The following is a 21,533-nucleotide window of genomic DNA, read 5'->3' on the forward strand; positions in this document are numbered from 1 at the left end:
AAGGCAAGAGAGAAGCTCGATAATGATGCTGGAGCCATTTGCAAGCAGGTGTGAGCCAACTTCCCATTGGGGAAGTTCCACATCAGAGACTCCAGCCTCACACCTGGAATTAATTGGTCTCCTTTTTGGCAAATTCAATAACTAGGCCAAAGATTAAGTAGACCTTGGAGATTGTATAACCACTTCCGTTTCTAAGTGCCGTCCACCCCAGGGTAGGAAGGAGGGATGCTGGGGACATGCCCCAGAGAAAGTGCTGCCCCACTGGCCCCACACCTGCACCAGGAATACACTAAACGCACTTCAGTCTTCAAAGCCCCCAAATTAAATGCCTGTTCATCAAGCTGATGATTTCTTTCAGGATGGCGAGTTATGTTTTCCTGCATTCTGTACTAGAAACATTCACTCTTAAAGGCAGGTATGGACGCACATACAGACCAATGCCTGCAATAATAACGCATACTCTGGAGCAGCAGCATGTAAAATATGAAACTGTTACCTAGGAAGAGAAGTTATTTTTATGTAACTTAGTTTTTTCCTGTATTTTTAAAAATTACATTTTCCATCCAGCTTACACAAATGAAATTAATGTGTTTGTTAAAGTTGTATTCATTCATCATCTTTTCAACCATCATTTCCTCTGTGGCTCCCATGCTCAAGCCTCCCTCTGAGACTGAGTGTACAAACCACACATTAAAACGTGTGTTGGAGCTCACCAGCTGATGGGCGAGAAAGAATAACAAGCAGACAATTAAAATGCAGTGTTATAAACGTCTCAGTGGCAGAGAGAAGCACAGAGCCCTCCTTGAATATAGAAGGGGGATGGACTGAAGAAGCAGAAGCCTCAGGTCTTGTTTTTGAGTTTGTTTTGGTGTCTGTGAAGACTCTCTGGTCAGGAGGGCTCCTCCTACTCCACGATTCCCCCTCTGTCTGGAATGCTCTGGTTGCTGAAACAGATGCAGGTGGAGGGCGGAGGCAGGGGTACTTGGGTGGATGTGGAGCTCCGAGTCCAGGGAAAAGCCATGACAGACAGGGCTGCTCAGTGCCGAGGGAGCCAGATCTCAAGTGTTGTATGTGCAAAAGAGGTTGGTTTTCCCCTGGAGGAAATGAGAAGTCTTTGAAGTCCTTTAATCCAGGGAGTGCCATCCGCTGCTTTGGGTGTCAGCAGCATCCAGTGGCTAAGTGCGAAAGCTGATTTGGAGGGTGAAGAACTAAAGTCAGAGGAAACAGGCATGAGGCCCTGGCTGTAACTTGGTGAAAGATGCTGTGCATCTGGACTGGGAATGAGGGCAGAGAGGTGGGGCCAAGTTCAAGGGCATCCAATGGACAGAACTAATCGAATGATACTGAAGACTGGGGAGAAAAAACAGTCAAGTGTGAATCCCAGGTTTCTGACTTGGTTTATCTAGCGCTGTTTAAAATCTACAGCCCTAAATCACTTATTCCCATGGGAAGAGATATTATGATTCACTCATTCATCCATTTATCCATTAAACACATGTACTGAGCATGCTAGGCACTGCCAGAGACAGGATTTAGCATTGAACAAAGTTGTAAAACTCCTGTAGTGATGGAGGGTATATTCCAATAGAGGACTTGTGCTTAGTTGCTCAGTTGTGTCCAACTCTTTGCAACCCCATGGACTATATAGCTGGCCAGGCTCCTCTGTCCATGGGATTTCCCAGGGAAGAATACTGGAGTGGGTTGCCATTTTCCTCCTCCAGGGGATCTTCCTGACCCAGGGATCAAACCTGTATTCCTGTGTCTCCTGCATTGCTGGTGGATTCTTCACTTGTTGAACCATCGGGGGAAGCCCATTCCAATAGAGAAAAGAGGACAATAGACAAATAGATTAAAATGTGTCAGATGAAGGAGATGAAGAGGATTGAGAGGTGCTAGGTAACACAGGACAGTCAGACAGGTGAGCCTTGAGCAGAGGCCTGAAGAAAGTAGAGAGAGAGAAGCAAAGAATGTTCCTGGCAGAAGGAAGTGCTGGTGCAAAGCTTGTAAGGCTAGACAGGGCCAGTGATGTTAGGAGGAGTCACCCTACACAGAGGCCACCAACACCCAAATGTGGTCAGTGCTGGGCTCCTGTGACAAGGCCTAAATGAGGCAGCCTTCTTTCCCCACCACTGACACCCCCCGTCCCAGGCAAATCGTGCAATTCTCTCTGAAAGGAATGCTGAGACCTCAGAGAGCAAAAAATCTTCAGCTTGTTGGATAGGAGAGCACTAAAGATCTTGGAAACAGCAGAGTTGTTACCACCAGGGAGTGGATAATGAAAGAGATCACATTTATTCCAGTAAGAAACAGTGGGATATGGAAGCAGCAGGATCACAGGTGTGCTGATGACAAAGACAGGCCTCTCAGAGCACAGAGAACACCCCTGCCAGCAAACCCCATCAGCACTGACTGCCCAGAGAGGGGCACCGTCCCTTCACCCTGCCTTCCATCAGTAGGCTAAGGAGGCATGTGTCTAGGAGCAAAGAAGAGACTCAAAGGGTTGGAAGACAGATGTGTAGAGTACATCTGGTGGTCTCTAAGTGCTTGGGGGAGGATGTAAACAGAAAAGAGAGCCTCAGGCAGAACCCAGGCAACAGCAACCTCAAAAGCGTATACAGAGGTGGAGGAACTCACTAGAGAGGTGGAGAAATGGCCAGAGAAATGGGAGGAAACCCAGGAAAGCCTGGGTCAGGGGAGGAGTTTTGAAAGGCCAGTGGTCAAGGAGAGCAAATCCTGTTGAGAGGTCCAGGGAGATGAGGCTGACATGTGCCCACTGGACTCGGGAGCCAAGATGGAAGAAGATGGGAGTGAGGAGTACATGGCGAGCGTGCTCCTCTTTCAAGAAACCTGTGGAGGATACGGTGAGAGACATGGACACGTGCTTGGGAGGGCATTTTGTTGACTTTTTGTTTGTAGGTTTTTGAAGGGGATGTTGAAAGAGCAGCTAAGGTATATTCAAAAATGTAAGAGTTTATATGGACAGTCTTTTTGAACTCACTAGGGAGGTAGAGAAATGGCCAGAGAAGCGGGAGGAACTGAACAGCCCCAAACTGGGCAACTGCAAACTAGGGTGGTTATAAGCACTCCACTGGCAACAGTCAGGTCAAGACTTTTATAGACAGGATGACAGAAGCCAAACTAGGAAATCATTTGATCGGCTCTAACTTAAACAGCCACCTTATGCAGGAAAGGCTTGTTGACTGTTCATGATTGGCTGTCCTTCGGTTTCATTTTCTAAACCTTGAGGCATTTTAGGCTTGGGTTTTAATTTGCTTACATAGGCTGCTGAGACAAGAGAAGCCCCTCAGTCTTACAGCCTCCTTGCTTAATTAATTTCACCGGAAAAATGTAAAGGTGACATAATGATGAGGGCACAGAACCAGTAAAGAGGGAGAAATTGCAGATACAGGAAGACAATGAGAGACAAGGCTGGACTGGGACCAGAGCTCTGATGGCAGGGAAGGAGCAGGGCTGGGTATGGGTGTGCAGATGTAGACGTGTGAGGTTGCAGTGCTGAATGATGGTTTATCTTTTTAATGTCTTTTCTATTCCTCTTCCTCTACCTGCCAGGTAGGAGAGATGGCTTTCTTACTCACTGTCATCAGTGGGGAAACTCACCTTTCAGTTTCAAAATATAGCTTCTCAAGTCCAGGGTAAAGGCAGGTCTGAAGATTCAGGTGTTTTTTATTGTAAGAGCTGGGTAAAGAGAAAAGCTTGGACTATTTACAATAGCCAAGGCTTGGAGACAACCTAAATATCCATCAACAGATGAATGGATAAAGAAGATGGGGTCTATATAGATCATGGAATACTACAGTCATAAAGAAAGAATGAAATAATGCCATTTGCAACAATATGGATGGACCTAGAGATTACATACTAAGTGAAGTAAGTCAGACAGAGAAAGACAAATATCATATGATATCATTTATATCTGAGATCTAAAAACAGATACAAATGAACTTATTTATAAAACAGAAATAGATTTACAGACATATAGAATAGACCTGGTGGTTGCTAAGAAGGAGGGGTGGAGTGGGAGGCTGGGGTTAGGAAATGTAAGCTTCAGTTCAGTTCAGTTCAGTGTAAGCTTGTGTATATAAAATGGTTAAACAACAATGTCCTATTGTAAACCAGCATCCTAAATGCTCTCCAGTCATCCTTGGAGAGCAAGGAGATCCAACCAGTCCATCTTAAAGGAAATCAGTCCTGAATATTCATTGGAAGGACTGATGCTGAAGCTGAAACTCCAATGCTTTGGCCACCTGATGCGAAAAACTGATTCATTGGAAAAGACCCTGATGCTGGGAAAGATTGAAGGTGGGAGGAGAAGGGGATGACAGAGGATGAGATGGTTGGATGGTATCACTGACTCGATGGACATGAGTTTGAGCAAGCTCTGAGAGTTGGTGAAGGACAGGCAAGCCTGGCATGCTACAGTCCATGGGGTCACAAGAGTCAGATATGACTGAGCAACTGAACTGAACTGATTGTATAGCACAGGGAACTATATTCAATATCCCGTGATAAACCATAAAGGAAAAGAATATGAAGAAGAATGTATATGTAACTGAATCTCTTTGTAGTACAGCAGAAATTAACACAACACTGTAAGTTAATTATACTTCAATAAAATACATTTTTAAAAAAGAAAGGGAAAAACTTGGGCTGGACAGTGTGGAGCAAACCTGGAAGATGAGAACATAGGCCTATAAACCAGTCATAGGATGGCAGGAGGAGGCCATAGGAAGGAGGTGGGATATGAAGCAAAGTAAGTATTTCCCTCACACAGGAAGGAGGTAAAGGTCTTTCTTTGGCTGAGAGGAAATCTTAGGATTACAGAAGAGAGCCTAAAATTGGCCAGAGGACCTGCTCTTTGCCTCATTCCTCAAGGTCAAAACCAGGAGGGGCATGGAGACAGGATGGAAATATCCAGATCGGCTTAAGGAACGGAAGCGCCTCAGTCACCATGGAGAGACAGAGCGGAGAAAACACCACAGCAACAATGGCACAGGAGGCTGGCGTTGGGGCAGGACAGGGACTCGCTCCCCTCCCACGACCCGAGAAATAGTCCTGGACTCCTGTGGGTTGTGAGGGAAAGTCCCGTAACAAACAGCCCTGAAATCTTAAAAAACTTAATTTTTTTTTTTTTTTTTTGCACACATTACATGACCATCACCAGTTGGCAGGGAGGTCAGTCCATTTCAACACTCAGGGACCCAAGACTGATGATGCAACAGCCATCTTGAACAAAGTGAATTGCCCTGGCAGGTGAATAGGATTCAGGACGGTCTTGCCCAGACAATCAGATGTTTATCTTGACCCATCTCATTCTTGTTTATTCTTCAAATGAATCACAAGGCCCCAGCCACATATCAGGGGCTCAATGAGTGTAATTCAGAGATTATTGGTGAGCAACAGCAATGATTACCACCATGTTCCATGATAAAAGGGAGTCCCTGTGCCAGCTGGAGCCCTGGGAAGTTCAGGGAGAGGGGACAACCCAGAGGAGCCTGATGAGGTGGAGTTGAGTCTCAGGTAGGCCATGTTACTGAGCCAAAGCAGAACTAGGTGGCAAGGATATGTGGGGGCCAGAAGATCTAAAAACCACTCCAGCCACAGGTGCTTCAGCAGAGGGTACAGAAAGCACAGAGGCGATGGCCACAGCCTGGAAGCATGGGGCAGCAAAGCCATGGTCAGTAAAGATCAAAAGACAACACATGGACAAGAACATTTCCTCCAGGCCAAAAAAGTCGTCAGGATTTGGATTGCATTGAAAACACCAAATTCAGAATTAACCATATTTAAAACTGTAAGTGACTGAGTTAGCTTGAAGTAGTAAAAGAAAGGCATGTCACCATCAGAATATAAGGAGTGGGGAAGTTTGTGAGAAATTCTAGTCTATTTATGGAGTAATAGCTAATGAGAGCTATATGGCTGTGCATCTAAGCTGTGACTGGAAGCTTTCTGCTATGATGAGTGTGTGGCTGGGGTGGGAGGGGGTAGAGACTAGTGGCACCATAAAGAATGGCACCAAAATGTGGCACCAGAATGTTCATGTACAAAGGCCTCTATTTTCTCTGTATATGAAGAGCCATAGTCATGTAGGATTCTGCTCTGAATAACCAAACCATTAGAAACATGATGATGGCCCACGAGCTCATAACTGGAAGTGATGTCCACCCGAGGGAGCAGGAACACTAGCAGATATACATGTCCCCCCAGGGCAGGCAAGCAGCATCCTGGATTTGGATACAGGAGAGAATAGAGCATAGCACAAGCTCTTACCCATGCACCACATATTTGGTTCAATGATAGCCATGCACTCCTGGAAACAATAGAATAGAATGGGAAACAATAAAATGGGAATATAACGGAAAAGACTAGAGATCTCTTCAAGAAAATTAGAGATAACAAGGGAACATTTCATGCAGATAGGATCAATAAAGGACAGAAATGGTAGGGACCTAACAGAAGCAGAAGATATTAAGAGGAGGTGGCAAGAATATACAGAAGAACTGTACAAAACAGATCTTTATGACCCAGATAATCACGATGGTGTAATCACTCATCTAGAGCCAGACATGCTGGAATCCAAAGTCAAGTGGGCCTTAGGAAGCATCACTATGAACAAAGCTAGTGGAGGTGATGGAATTCCAGCTGGGCTATTTCAAATCCTAAAAGATGATGCTGTGAAAGTGCTGCACTCAATATGCCAGCAAATTTGGAAAACTCAGCAGTGGCCACAGGACTGGAAAAGGTCAGTTTTCATTCCAATCCCAAAGAAAAGCAATGCCAAAGAATGCTCAAACTACCGCACAATTGCACTCATCTCACATGCTAGCAAAGTAATGCTCAAAATTCTCCAAGCCAGGCTTCAACAATATGTGAACCGTGAACTTCCAGATGTTCAAGCTGGTTTTAGAAAAGGCAGAGGAACCAGAGATCAAATGCCAGCATCTGCTGGATCATGGAAAAAGCAAGAGAGTTCCACAAAAACATCTATTTTTGCTTTATTGACTATGCGTCTTGAGAAATCTTTATGCAGGTCAGGAAGCAATAGTTAGAACTGGACGTGGAACAACAGACTGGTTCCAAATAGGAAAAGGAGCACATCGAGGCTGAATATTGTCACCATGCTTATTTAACTTTTATGCAGAGTATATCATGAGAAACACTGGGCTGGATGAAGCACAAGCTGAAATCAAAATTGCTGGGAGAAATATCAATAACCTCAGATATGCAGATAACATCACCCTTATGTCAGAAAGTGAAGAAGAAATAAAGAGCCTCTTGATGAAAGTAAAAGAGGAGAGTGAAAAAGTTGGCTTAAAGTTCAACATTCAGAAAACTAAGATCATGCATCTGGTCCCATCACTTCATGGCAAATAGATAGAGAAACAGTGGAAACAGTGGCAGACTTAACTTTCTTGGGCTCCAAAATCACTGCAGATAGTGATTGCAGCCATGAAATTAAAAGATGCTTACTCTTTGGAAGAAAAGTTATGACCAACCTAGACAGCATGTTAAAAAGCAGAGACATTACTTTGCCAACAAAGGTCCGTCTAGTCAAGGCTATGGTTTTTCCAGTAGTCATATATGGATGTGAGAGTTGGACTATAAAGAAAGCTGAGCACCGAAGAACTGATGCTTTTGAACTATGGTGTTGGAGAGTCCCTTGAACAGCAAGGAGATCCAACCAGTCCATCCTAAAGGAAATCAGTCCTGAATATTCATTGGAAGGACTGATGTTGAAGCTGAAACTCCAATACTTTGGCCACCTGATGCGAAGAACTGACTCACTGGAAAAGACCCTGATGCTGGGAAAGATTGAAGGCAGGAGGAGAAGGGGATGACAGAGGATGAGATGGTTGGATGGCATCACTGACTCAATGGACATGAGTTTGAGTAAACTCCAGGAGTTGGTGATGGACAGGGAGGCCTGGCGTGCTGCAGTCCATGGGGTCGCAAAAAGTCGGACATGACTGAGTGACTGAACTGAACCTGGAGACAAGTCCAAGAACGGCCCCTGCCTCAGGGAAGGACGGAGAGAAGCAGCAAAGATCCCATCACATGGCTTTGACATCTCCAGTGAAGTCATAATGGTTGGCTCTGGGTATTTGATGCATATGAGTAAAAAGAGAACAAAAGCTGGTATCAGACTGAGGTTCAAGTCCTGGCTCTTCCAACTACCTTTAAATTACAACTTCTCTGAGTCAGTTTTACCATCTACAAAATGGGGAGAAGTGTAACTCCCTTGGGTGTTTGAATGTGGATCAAATGAGATAATTCATGGACAGTCCCTAGCACATAGGAAGTTCCTGAACACATAGGAAGCATTTGTAAAATATGATTTTCCATTCTTATTTTTGTCTACTAGTGATCCATCTGGTCATTTGGAGAATTTACATCCTGCCTTCCTACAGGATGTGAAGTATTCTTTAACAGTCAAGGTAGGTCATCTGGAAAGTCAAATTCAAAGTCACTTTGGACATGTCAGAAGTATAAATGTCATGAGATGAACTACCCCAACAGTAATTGAGCTGTAACAATCCTCTCTCCCCTCCTCCTCTCCAGCTAGGCCTGTTCAGTTGCATTATGCGGCAACACAGAAGGAAAAGGCTGATAAGAAATTTCCAGAAGCTCTAATCACTGCCCTTTGAACCCATGAAAACAAAATTTAATTGAATGGTCAGGGGTCCTCTGTGGGTTTGGAACATTTAGGGATATATATATATATATATATAAAATGAAGTTGGAGATACCTCTGCAATAGACCTTTAGGTACTATGGATATTGAGTGAATTAGGGAGAAGACGGACTAATTCATTACTGTAGTATTCTGGTTGTCTTTTTCTGCATAACAAATTTCCCAACACTTTTTGGTTTAAAAGAACAATTTCATTTTCCTTCTCAGAGTTCTGGGGTTCAGATGGGCTTATGTGGGGTTTTTCTAAACAGCTGAGGTCAGATAGGGGGCTGGGGTCCTCTCTTTTCTCAAAGAAAATGGTAGGACTTTTTTCTTAGGCTTGACAATTCATTTCCCTGGAGGCAGCATTAGGTGACTGGGGATAATCCTAACACTTTATCTGGATAGGAGAGGGGTGGGCAGGGGTAGGGCACAGGCCTGAGAAGGTCCCATGGGGGCATTAGGACACAGTGGTTAAGAGCAAGAGCTTTAGAGATGGAGACCTTCGGCTCTGCTGGCTTCTCTACCACTTCATCAACTCTCCTGCTCACAAGCTGTGTGGCCTTGGAGTAGATTCTTAGCCTCTGTGAGTTCCATTTTTCCCATCTTTAAAAGAGGCTAACAATGCCTACCTTACCTCGCAGACTGAACAAGACAATGAAGTGCAATGCCCTGTGTTTACAGGATGCTTGTTAAGTTCAGTAATGGCAGGAGGAAGCATTTCAGAAGCCAAGCCTAGATGCAGCCCAACAAATGAGAAATCCCAGAGCTGAGAAATTCAGTCAGTTCCAGAATCTCTGGCAGTGACTAAAATCAAACATTCCCCGTACTACTTTAATCCAAGAAGGCAAAATATAACTTTTGATGAGCTAACTTGGTTATGGTTACTTGTTTCTACCTGCATCCATCCATGTCCTTGTAAGGTATCCCCAAAAGCAAACCATGGTTGGGGCTTATTCTGGTGCTTTGTAAGTGAGGGTTATTATTATTGTTATTATAGAGGTGTGTTTGGCTCTGGGGAGAGGGGACGCTCAAATCACAGCACGCTCTAAGTGGGTGTGTGCTAGGAATGCCCACTTCTGGTCCTTTCCCATAAACTGTCAGATCTCTCTGTGACAACTAAATACACACTTTAGACATGTTTTAAAAATCAGGCATGCCGGGCCCAGCTCAGATTTCATCCCACTGAATCACCTTCTGCATTGGGCCAGAGGAAGAAGGCAACAACCTCAAATACAGATTAAGCTGCTTTCAGGTAGAATTACAGGACAGGGGGCCAGGCTGGGGAAATGTTCCTACGATTTAAGGACATCAGGGAGGACCCTACTGCTTGAGTGCTACAAGAACTATAGAAGTTGGCAAGCATTTTGCTTTTTTTTTTAATCTTTGTAGGGCTTTAAAGCTCAATTTTAAGTACCAGTGAAAAACTGAATAGGCAGCAACAATTTATATCTCCATCAATATTAATGTTGGGGACAAGCCCTCCACCCAAGTGACAGGAAAGCATCCAGAACTAATCTGAGTCCCCGGGCAGATTTAGAGGATTATTATGCCTTGACAGGGGGTAGAGTTGAATCTCTGCTTCTGGCCCACTTTGGAAGATGATCTCTTCCCACTACAAACAAACAGATGATGGAAAATGCAGGCCAGGGGTGGAGAGAGCCTGACTAGGAAATTTTAGCCATAGACACAGAGACATTTTTACTGCTCCAACAAGATCAAGGCTAAACTGGGAGTGGGCAGAGTTCCTCAGCATCTTCTGTCGTCAAATATGCATCTTGGCCGTTGGTCAGGAGAGGAATGAGCATAGAAGATGTGCCCATCAGCTCAGTCACATGGCTCAGCCAGGCTCTTCACAAGAAGGGGCGGTTTGTGTTCTGTTCCTCTAAGGGAAAGGGCATTTTTTTAAAAAGACAGACAAAACTCCTTGGCCAAATTTGGATTATGCGATCAAGGAATAAAATCATCAGCAAGTCTAAGTGCAAATAGACATCGTGGCAATCAATTAATCTGGAATTAGATGAGGTGAATACATAATGTCACTGAACAAACTATTTCATGAAGCCTGAAGTACATACTCTGCTGTGATTTCTAAATATATTTTATTTGAACCATGTAGAGATGGAAAGAGATTTCCCAGGTTAATTAACCACCAAAATAATGTGACCACTAAAAATTCAGCAAGGCTTAGGCAGTATTAAAAGAAGTACAGAAACTTGAAAGAGGAAGGTGATGTCATTGCTCCTTCTCGTGCTGTGGGTGCCACCCCACATCTGAAAAGGGAGGAGCAATAACCCAGGGCATGTTCAAAGAAGATGCAAAACCCTGTCACATAGAGATTGTTCAGGAAGGGGACAACTGGGGGGGACAGGGAAGGTGCTCAAGGGGCAAAGGGACACAGTACCTCTTCTTGTTTTGTTCTATTTTTTCAATTTGAAAGTCATTCATGTGGTTTGACTTGTTTATATAGAAGTTCCAGGACAAATAACTGATTTTAAGCACCAAAAAGTCCATCAAATATTAGGTGAGAATTAGGTGCCCTGAGTTTCTTCCCTTGGTGAGGATGGATGGTCTATTCACAGTGCTATGTGGAGGGATTTGAACAGTGGATAAAGCTGGATCCAGATGAAGGGGATCCAGAGGCAGATTGGTGCAATGGTGACATGTACAGCTCAGCTCTGGAGACAGCCAAATTGGGGGCCTCACCACTTATTTCATATGACCCTGAACACTCCAACTCCTCTGAGCTTCACTGCTTCACTAGGAAATGGAGATAAGACTGCCTGTCCCATAAAAGTGTTTTGAGATGGATGTAAACACAGGAATGCATATAGAGACCTTCACATGCTGAGTGCAAACACAGTCCTTAATAAATGGCCTCTATTCTTATAGTTAATCATGAGTATTAGGCATTTTATTGCCCCAATAGTCAACTTTCCAAATTCTCTAGATTCAAGGAACTTCCCTATAATATTATGCTTCCAACCACAATGAGACAGACAATTGATACCCTAATTCATGCCCTGGGATCTAGCTTGGAGGTAAGAAGCAGTAAGAAAGCAGTAAATGATGAAAGAGGAGAAAGAAATGAACCTGGACCCACGTGTTCACAGCCAGAAACAAAGCAGGGTGGGACCTGTGAAATCAGGCCATGAATTTACAGTTCACTAGACTTTGACTTTTATGTGATTACTTTTTTTGTTTGGCTTTTGTAGGAATAAAATATCTGTTGAATAACAAATAGGGGTTTTCCTGAAAGCTGATGCTTGTGGTGATTTTACTCAGTGACAAGGAGACTAGTGGGGAAACAGTGGTTAGAAAAGGGAAGTATGTGCTTACAGTTGTGCAATGAGTATACTAGGCATGTAAGCAACACCCTTCACACTATCCTCAGATCCAGGCTCAGACCCAGCCTTGCATCTGTTTGCAAGGAGATATAACCCACACACACAGGCACTTAATAGTCCTTTCTTGTCTACTCTTCCTCCAAGTTCTGTTCCCCCAACTTTTAGTAAAATAAATAAAATAAAATAAACGACACTGGCTCTCCCTTGAGCAAGGACTCTGACTTTAGGACCAGGTGAATGGATTGTAGTCCCAACTGGTTTACTTAAATAACTGGTTTGACTTGAACAAGTGACTTAATGTCAGTGTTCTAACTCACATGGCAAAGAGAGTAACCTAGCCCTGACTGATCTTCAAGAGGTTCTCCCATCCTAGTGATCACTTACTCTCTAAAGCAGAGAGTAACAGCCTTCTCTGAAGTCTAGTTACCTGGCCCATGAATCACAATTTACTTGAAAGCATCCAGATATTTACAATGTTAGAAGTGGAAGAAGTCCTGGAAATAAAATAGCCTTGACTCTTCAGTTTATAAATGAAGACACTCGGAATGACAGAGAAGTTTTAGCAAAGAGAGACAGCCAATTAGATAATCAGACCAATACTGACTCAAACGCCAGTAAACATGATTCTAGCTATATATTTTACACAGTATCCCTTTATCAAGTGGTGGTGGTGGTGGAGGTTTAGTCACTAAGTCATGTCCAACTCTTGCGATCCCACGGACTGTAGCCTACCAGGCTCCTCTGTCCATGGTATTCTCCAAGCAAGACTACTGGAGTGGATTGCCATCTCCTTCTCTATTACAAGTGGAGAAAATTATTTTCTATTTTTAGTTTATCAAAAGTTTTTATCATGAATAGGCATTAGATTTTACCAAATTTGTTTTGTGCATCTATAGAGATGATCATAGAGGTTTTGTCCTTTACTCATATCATCCTATTAATGTGATATTGCATCAATTTTGAGAAAATTAACCAACTCTGTATTCCTGGGAGAAATCCTACTTGGTCATGGAGAATAATTTTTATATATAGATGAATTTATTTTGCTAATTTTTTTGAGAATTTTTATATCTAAACTCATAAAGAATATTGATCTATAGTTTTTTGGTGATGTCTTTGGCTTTGGTATTAGAGCAATATTAGTTTTATGGAAGTAGTTGAAAAGTGGAAGACTTTTGGAAGACTTTTTGAAAAATCAATATTATTTTTCCATTGAATGTTTTATACAATTTACCAGTAAAGACACCTGGGTATAGACTTTTCTTTGAGAGAATATTTTCAATTAGCGATATGTGAACCGTGAACTTCCTGATGTTCAAGCTGGTTTTAGAAAAGGCAGAGGAACCAGAGATCAAATTGCCAACATCCACTGGATCATGGAAAAAGCAAGAGAGTTCCAGAAAAACATCTATTTCTGCTTTATTGACTATGCCAAAGCCTTTGACTGTGTGGATCACAGTAAACTGTGGAAAATTCTGAAAGAGATGGGAATACCAGACCACCTGATCTGCCTCTTGAGAAATTTGTATGCAGGTCAGGAAGCAACAGTTAGAACTGGACATGGAACAACAGACTGGTTCCAAATAGGAAAAGGAGTTCATCAAGGCTGTATATTGTCACCCTGCTTATTTAACTTATATGCAGAGTACATCATGAGAAATGCTAGGCTGGAAGAAACACAAGCTGGAATCAAGATTGCCGGGAGAAATATCAATAACCTCAGATATGCAGATGACACCACCCTTATGGCAGAAAGTGAAGAGGAACTAAAAAGCCTCTTGATGAAAGTGAAAATGGAGAGTGAAAAAGTTGGCTTAAAGCTCAACATTCAGAAAACGAAGATCATGGCATCTGGTCCCACCACTTCATGGGAAAAAATGGGGAAACAGTGGAAACAGTGTCAGACTTTATTTTTCTGGGCTCCAAAATCACTGCAGATGGTGACTGCAGCCATGATATTAAAAGACGCTTACTACTTGGAAGGAAAGTTATGACCAACCTAGATAGCATATTCAAAAGCAGAGACATTACTTTGCCAACAAAGGTTCGTCTAGTCAAGGCTATGGTTTTTCCTGTGGTCATGTATGGATGTGAGAGTTGGAATGTGAAGAAGGCTGAGCACCGAAGAATTGATGCTTTTGAACTGTGGTGTTGGAGAAGACTCTTTAGAGTCCCTTGGAGTGCAAGGAGCTCCAACCAGTCCATTCTAAAGGAGATCAGTCCTGGGTGTTCTTTGGAAGGAATGATGCTAAAGCTGAAACTCCAGTACTTTGGCCACCTCATGCTAAGAGTTGACTCATTGGAAAAGACTCTGATGCTGGGAGGGATTGGGGGCAAGAGGAGAAGGGGATGACAGAGGATGAGATGGCTGGATGGCATCACTGACTCGATGGACATGAGTCTGAGTGAACTCCGGGAGTTGGTGATGGACAGGGAGGCCTGGCATGCTGCGATTCATGGGGTCACAAAGAGTCAGACACGACTGAGCGACTGATCTGATCTGAATCCAATTCTTTGTTTGTTATGAGTCTATTTAGATTTTAGTTTCTTCTTAAGTCAGTTTCATTCATTTGTGTCTTTGTATGAACCTTCCTAATTTAATCAAAATTGTCTTATTTGTTAGCATAAAGTTTTTTCATAGTATACCTTTGTAATCCTCTTAATTTCTATAAGGTTGGTAGTGATGTGATGTCCCCTTTTTCAGTTCTGACTTTGATAATTTGTTTCTTCTCTGATTTTTATTTGCTTTGGTCAGACTAAATCAGGTTTCTCAGCCTCGGTGCTATTGATATTTCGGTTCAATAATTTTTATTATGGAGGGTTCTGTCATGCATCACAGGATGTTTAGCAGCATCTCTGGCCTCTACCTCTAGATGGCAATAGAGCCCACACCCTCTCCTCCCCCCGGCACCCTCCCTCCCCACAAGGTATGACAATTAAAGCTATCTCTAGCCAAAGCCTTTGACTGTGTGGATCACAGTAAACTGTGGAAAATGCTGAAAGAGATGGGAATACCAGACCACCTGATCTGCCTCTTGAGAAACCTATATGCAAGTCAGGAAGCAACAGTTAGAACTGGACATGGAACAACAGACTGGTTCCAAATGGGAAAAGGAGTACTTCAAGGCTGTATATTGTCGTCCCGCTTATTTAACTTATATGCAGAGTACATCATGAGAAATGCTAGGCTGGAAGAAGCACAAGCTGGAATCAAGATTACCAGGAGAAATATCAATAATCTCAGAAATGCAGATGACACCACCCTTATGGCAGAAAGTGAAGAGGAACTCAAAAGCCTCTTGATGAAAGTGAAAGTGGAGAGTGAAAAAGTTGGCTTAAAGCTCAACATTCAGAAAACTAAGATCATGGCATCCGTTTCCATCACTTCATGGCAAATAGATGAAGAAACAGTGGAAACAGTGTCAGACTTTATTTTTGGGGGGCTCTAAAATCACTGCTATGATGACTGCAGCCATGAAATTAAAAGACGCTTACTCCTAGGAAGGAAAGTTATGACCAACCTAGATAGCATATTAAAAAGCAGAGACATTACTTTGCCAACAAAGGTTCATCTAGTCAAGGCTATGGTTTTTCCAGTAGTCATGTATGGATGTGAGAGTTGGACTGTGAAGAAAGCTGAGCGCCAAAGAATTGATGTTTTTGAACTGTGGTGCTCTAGAAGACTCATGAGAGTCCCTTGGACTGCAAGGAGATCCATCCCATCCATTCTAAAGGAAATCAGTCCTGGGTGTTCATTGGAAGGACTAATGCTGAAGATGAAACTCCAATACTTTGGCCATCTGACTCATTGGAAAAGACCCTGATGCTGGGAGGGATTGGGGGCAAGAGGAGAAGGGGACGACAGAGGATGAGATGGCTGGATGGCATCACCAACTTGATAGACGTGAGTCTGAGTGAACTCCAGGAGTTGGTGATGGACAGGGAGGCCTGGCGTGCTGCAATTCATGGGGTCACAAAGAGTCAGACATGACTGAGCAGCTGAACTGAACTGAGACATTGAAAAGTGTACCTTAATGTGCAAAATTATCCCTGGTTTAGAACCACTAGTCTAAATAAAGTTTTAGTTTTATTGATCTTGTCAAATAATCAACTTTTTTTCATTAATTTTGTCTTTTTTTTTTTTTTTTGGTTTGGTTTTCATTTCATCGATGTCTGCTCTAATCTTAAACTTCTTACCTTCTACTTGCTTTGGGTTTAATTTACTCTTTTTTTTTTAGTTTCTTAAAATAGCAACTGGCTGGATGGCATCATCGATGGACGTGAGTCTGAGTGAACTCCAGGAGTTGGTGATGGACAGGGAGGCCTGGCGTGCTGCGATTCATGGGGTCGCAGAGAGTCGCAGACGACTGAGTGACTGAACTGAACTGAAGCTGTTAATCTGGGGGTATACGAGGTAATTTTAAGACAGATTATATTTTGGACAACTTGAATTTTAATAAATCTAGCCTCTTAACTAGAAGAATTGTTGGTATATTAATAAACAGAAACTGTAAATAAGAATTTTCCCCCAGCCCTAAATCTTGCCTTCCCTAAGCAAAACATTATGGAAAATAAACTTAGATGTGAGGCATTTCCAGTCAGCTCTCTTATCTAATAGTGCTGGCTTCTCTAAATGACATCGTTTGTCAGTTTTTCTTAAAACTTCCTTTTCACCTCCCATGTACATCCTGACCCCTTTTAACTCACTCACGTTGATTTTAGCTAATCTGGTTGAACAATTGCTATTCCTTATATAAGAGAATATTATCTTTTCTAAGTGCTATAAATAATGAATAGTACATGTAAGTAATGAATAAACAGTGATTACTAATGTAATTACTATCATAGAAGATACAGACAATGAAGGAAGTACCTTTTGGACTAATTAGACTTTAAAACAAGGACATTTTCAATCATGCAAGGGCAGAGAAGATAGAATGAGGCATACTAGAAAGGAAAACTCAGTTTAGTGGCCAGACTGATGGTCAACTTCCATTCCAAGAGCAGGGGCTAAAAGTAGGATGGAGTTACTGCCAGGAGCTAAAGGGAGAGATGGCATCAGAGCCAAGCCATGGAAACTAAACTTAGTCAATGAGCACCAAGGTCAAAGCAGAACTGACAGGAAAGTGGATAAAGATGAGAAGCAGGAAAGAATGTGACCAAATAAAGAAAGCCTTGAGTGGAGAATATTTCCAATTAGTTTGCAGGTTGCCATTCCAGGTTCTTCAGGCATGGAGGGTGTGTCAGTGGACCGGTAGGCTCATAGGTTAAAGGAAAGCTGCCGTCAACTGGCAGCCTCTTCCGTCTGTGTGCTCTGCACAGGGGGCAGGTGCCGTGCTCCATCTATTTGTGAGGCACGTGCATGGTCTAAAGGCCAGGCAGGGGGAAGGCGGTGTGGCTCCACATTGATCCCACTACCCCTCCCTCTCTCAGTCTCTATCCTTGACACAGTCCTTTTACCAGTCCCAATTCACCTTCTTTAACCTTCACCTTTTTAGTCCTTCTGCCTTGGTCCAGACCCAGCTTCTCTCTCACATATTACCTTACCCATGCTAATGTCAGGGCCTCAGGAAATATTCTTTCTCTACCTCAAACTCTGCTGATTTTACATAAAATATAAATTCTTCTTGTTTCCAGACACCTTGGGTGCCCTGCTGTTTACAGTCCAAAAACATATTGTAGCATTACCAAGTCACATAACTTGGAAAATGTTGAAACAGGAAAACCTGGGCTGCAGCTGAGATCCTGGGGGTGCCTTTGTTCTGAGCTATGAGACATGTCTATGAGCATGAAAATAGAGGAATGTTAGCAGAAAGAGATTTAAAGAAAAGGGAGAAGGGAACCTACAAGGTACAACCTTGTGATAGGAGCTAAATATGGATTATCTGATTTAAATTTTACAAGTCTATAAAATCACATATTCCTTATTCCACAAAGGGTGAAAGTAAGGCTCACAGACCCTAAATAACCTTCTTACTATGGGTAGGTGGCAGAACTGGGATTCCAACCCCAGGCTGAATTACCCCAAAGTTTTCCTCTGACACCACACTGCTTCACATACCACTCAACAGGGAACATTATGGTTACCTTAGTAATCTCTGTGTCAGTTTTCCTTTGTCTAACAGTAGTCCTTAGAGCAGAAAATTCCTGAAGAATGGCAGCTTGAATATGCTCTGACTGCCTTCACTCCAGTCCAGCCGCTTCTCCTGGATTAAGCACTACCATGGCTGCAGCTGACAATGATCAAAGCGGAGATAACTTTGTGTGCAGGACTTTTTCCACCTAAGCAAGGTGAGAACCTGGAAACATAAATAGATACCTTAAGTTCAAAGATTAGAATATTGTGGATCCATGAAGAGAACCCAGTCCCCTGAGATCTGTGGAACCCCCACCTCTCACCCAACAATACTACCAAGGGAATAACAACTAGGCCTGGATATGGATGTCTGGGCTCTTTGCCTCTGAAATGCTGAACAGGAACTGAAAGGGGGATTTTCTTCTTTTTGCTCCCAGTGTGGGAGAACTCAGGGAGACTAAGAAACAGAATGACCTCTTCCTGACACTGACACTTTGGTAAAGGATGATAAAGTGCCTGTGGTCTCAGCTCAAAGGAGCAGAGACCATCAAGCTTTCATCACTCATGAGACAGTCCTACTTCAGGTACATCAGCAGCTGAACCTGAGCCTAAGTGAGCAAACCATCAAATCAATTAACAATTATATGTAATAATGTCTGGCAGTTAGAGAGAGGAGAACAAGCAGAACCATTATGAATAGGCCCTAGTGAAGTAGAGCTGCTGAAGGAGACTAACGAAAAACTGAACAGGAAAAACAGTACTAAAGGTATTCAAGGCTAATACAGAGACGCTTGTCAGTACTAAAAAAAAAGTGAGTAAGAATTAATAAAGTCAATAAATGAACTGACAAAAGAATCACTATGAGATTCAAATCATAAGCCAGACAAATGGAAGAAATATTTCAATATTTCAATATTTTGTACTGAGCAACAGTACGAAAACATAAAAGCCATGAGGTAAATGATAAAAGGCTTGGAGAAAATACCGAGGCAACTTGAAAACCAAATCAGTCCCACAAAAGGAAAAAAGAAGAGAAAGAGGTGAGGCCATCATTAAACATAACTAAATCATAGAAGAACATATTTCTGAGCTAAAAGATGATTTGTGTCTGCAAAGTAAAAGGGTTCACATAATTATATGTTTAAAATATGAATTAAAGCAATGAATTGTGTGGTGGTGGCTCAGATGGTAAAGCGTCTGCCTACAATGCGGGAGACCTGGGTTCAATCCCTGGGTTGGGAAGATCCCCTGGAAAAGGAAATGGCACCCCACTCCAGTACTCTTGCCTGGAAAATCCCATGGATGGAGGAGCCTGGTAGGCTACAGTCCGTGGAGTCGCAAAGAGTCGGACACGACTGAGCGACTTCACTTTCACTTTATACACATAAAAGTAGAATGTCATTCAACAAGAGCACAAAGGAAAGAAAAGGTACAGGGGAGTACTCTGTTAAGGGTCTTAAGTTGTATATGCAGTGGTATACTTATTAACTCATGGTAGGCTGCAATTAGTTAAGAATGAACACTTTAATCCCAGAAGCAACCACTAAAAATAGAGCAAAGAGGTATAACTAAAATCCAATTGATTATACAAAAACAAATGTTAAGCAATATTCACTTAAAGAAAATTAAACCAAAAACAGATGGGACAAATAAATAACAAAACACTGGGCTCCAACCAAACTGTGTCAACAATTACATTAAATGTAACTGAACTAAATAAGTTTTAAAAGTGATTGTCATACTGATGTTCAAAAAAAAAAAAAGGAAAAGCAACTATATGCTGTCCACAAGAAATGCACACTAAATATAAATCCACAGATAGGTTAAAAGCTAAAGGATGAAAAAAGATATACCATGCAATCATTATTTATATATTGTTTAAAAGTTAGAGCGGCTATATGAATATCAAATTAGATTTCAAGACAAAGTGCATTGTCAGAGATAAAGGGACACATAAAAGGGTCAAATAATTAAGAAACATAAGCATCCTTAATGTGCATGCATGAAATAACAGAGTTCTAAACTGTATGATGTAAAATCTGACAGAACTAAAGGAAAAAAAAAAACAAAAACCTGTAATCAGACTTAGAGATCTTCACACTCCTGATAGAAGAGGTAGACAAAAAATCAGTATAGACAGAGTGGTAAGATCTTCATGTATAGTCTGACTATCATTGGGGGGTCCCTCAAACCCTTTCAGGAAGTCTATAAACTCAAAACTGATTTTACAGAAATACTAAGAGGTTATGTGCCTTGTACTCTGACTCTACACTCGACTAAAGCACAGGTGAATATCTTCACAATCAGACCAAATTTCCTGGATGGGATATAGAAAGTACTAATGCCACAAAAACAGAATACACAAAGCTAATTACCAAAATTTAAAGCCTTCACAAAAATTAAAAATTACTACTAGCACAATAAAAAGGTAAGTCACCAACTAGAAAAAAATATTTGCAACAAATATATCTGATATGGTAATTAAATGTAGACTATATAAAGAACTCCTACAAATTAATAACAAAAGTTGCTCAATTATTTTAGTGAACAAATAATTTAAATAGATCCTTCACAAAAGCAGATATACAACTGGATAAGAAGCATATGAAAGGGTAAACATCATTAGTCATCAGGGAAATGCAAATATAAATGCTAATGAAATACCATCTCACTACAATGACTAAAGTAAAAACATCTGACAACATCAAATGTTGGCAGGGATGTGGAGCAACCTGAATCCTCACAGACCACTGGGTGGAGTACAAAATCATATAAACACTTTCAAAAATAAATTGGCAGCTTCTTAGAAAGTCAAACGTGTACCAGTTCACATCATCATGAATGCATCCCAAAAGCATTGTGATAAGCAAAAAGCCAAACACAAAAGAGTATATTCTGTTATTTCTGCTACTTTTAGAAGTTCTATAAAAGGTAAAAATTATGGTATCTCTGGTATATTTTAGTTCTGTAAATTATATTTCAATAACAAATTAAAAGGAAAATCATTTCACTATCTTCACCATACAAAAACCCCTAGATAGTACAATCTATAAATTCACTAATCCAGGCATTCATGGATTACACTAGGTCAACTCTTCCTCAATCTGGAATTCCATCTCCTCCTTCAGACTCTTAAACCTACAGGAGATTTGATTGCCTTTATGTGGTATGAGGACTGAGTGAATCCACCAGTGTCAATTTTTACATTACACATTAGTAAATTTAGCTGTCTCACTTTTAAGAAGTTCTAATATTTTTCCTTGTAGTCTAATGGGTCATCTTGCAGACACTCTAGATATGTGTCTGTCACTTACAAATCACTGGTTTAAGTCCTTTGCATCATGATTTTCTGCCACTTGCAGCTGAAAGAATCTTAACTGATAAAGCTTGACATTGAAGAAGGAGCCAGATCATGAAGGTG

At 41.8% G+C, this 21,533-nt stretch overlaps 1 long non-coding RNA gene across 2 annotated transcripts in view; it reads right to left on the reverse strand.

Moving 5' to 3' along the window:
- LOC123332800 overlaps positions 1-21,533 on the reverse strand; it is a 63,575-nt gene that overhangs the window by 4,177 nt on the left and 37,865 nt on the right. For both annotated transcript variants that reach the window (XR_006549837.1, XR_006549842.1), the window contains exon 4: positions 18,124-18,335. This is a non-coding gene — a long non-coding RNA (uncharacterized LOC123332800). The remainder of the gene's footprint in view (positions 1-18,123; positions 18,336-21,533) is intronic.

The sequence above is a fragment of the Bubalus bubalis genome, chromosome 3 (assembly GCF_019923935.1).
Source record: "Bubalus bubalis isolate 160015118507 breed Murrah chromosome 3, NDDB_SH_1, whole genome shotgun sequence".
Classification (NCBI taxonomy): Eukaryota; Metazoa; Chordata; class Mammalia; order Artiodactyla; family Bovidae; genus Bubalus; species Bubalus bubalis.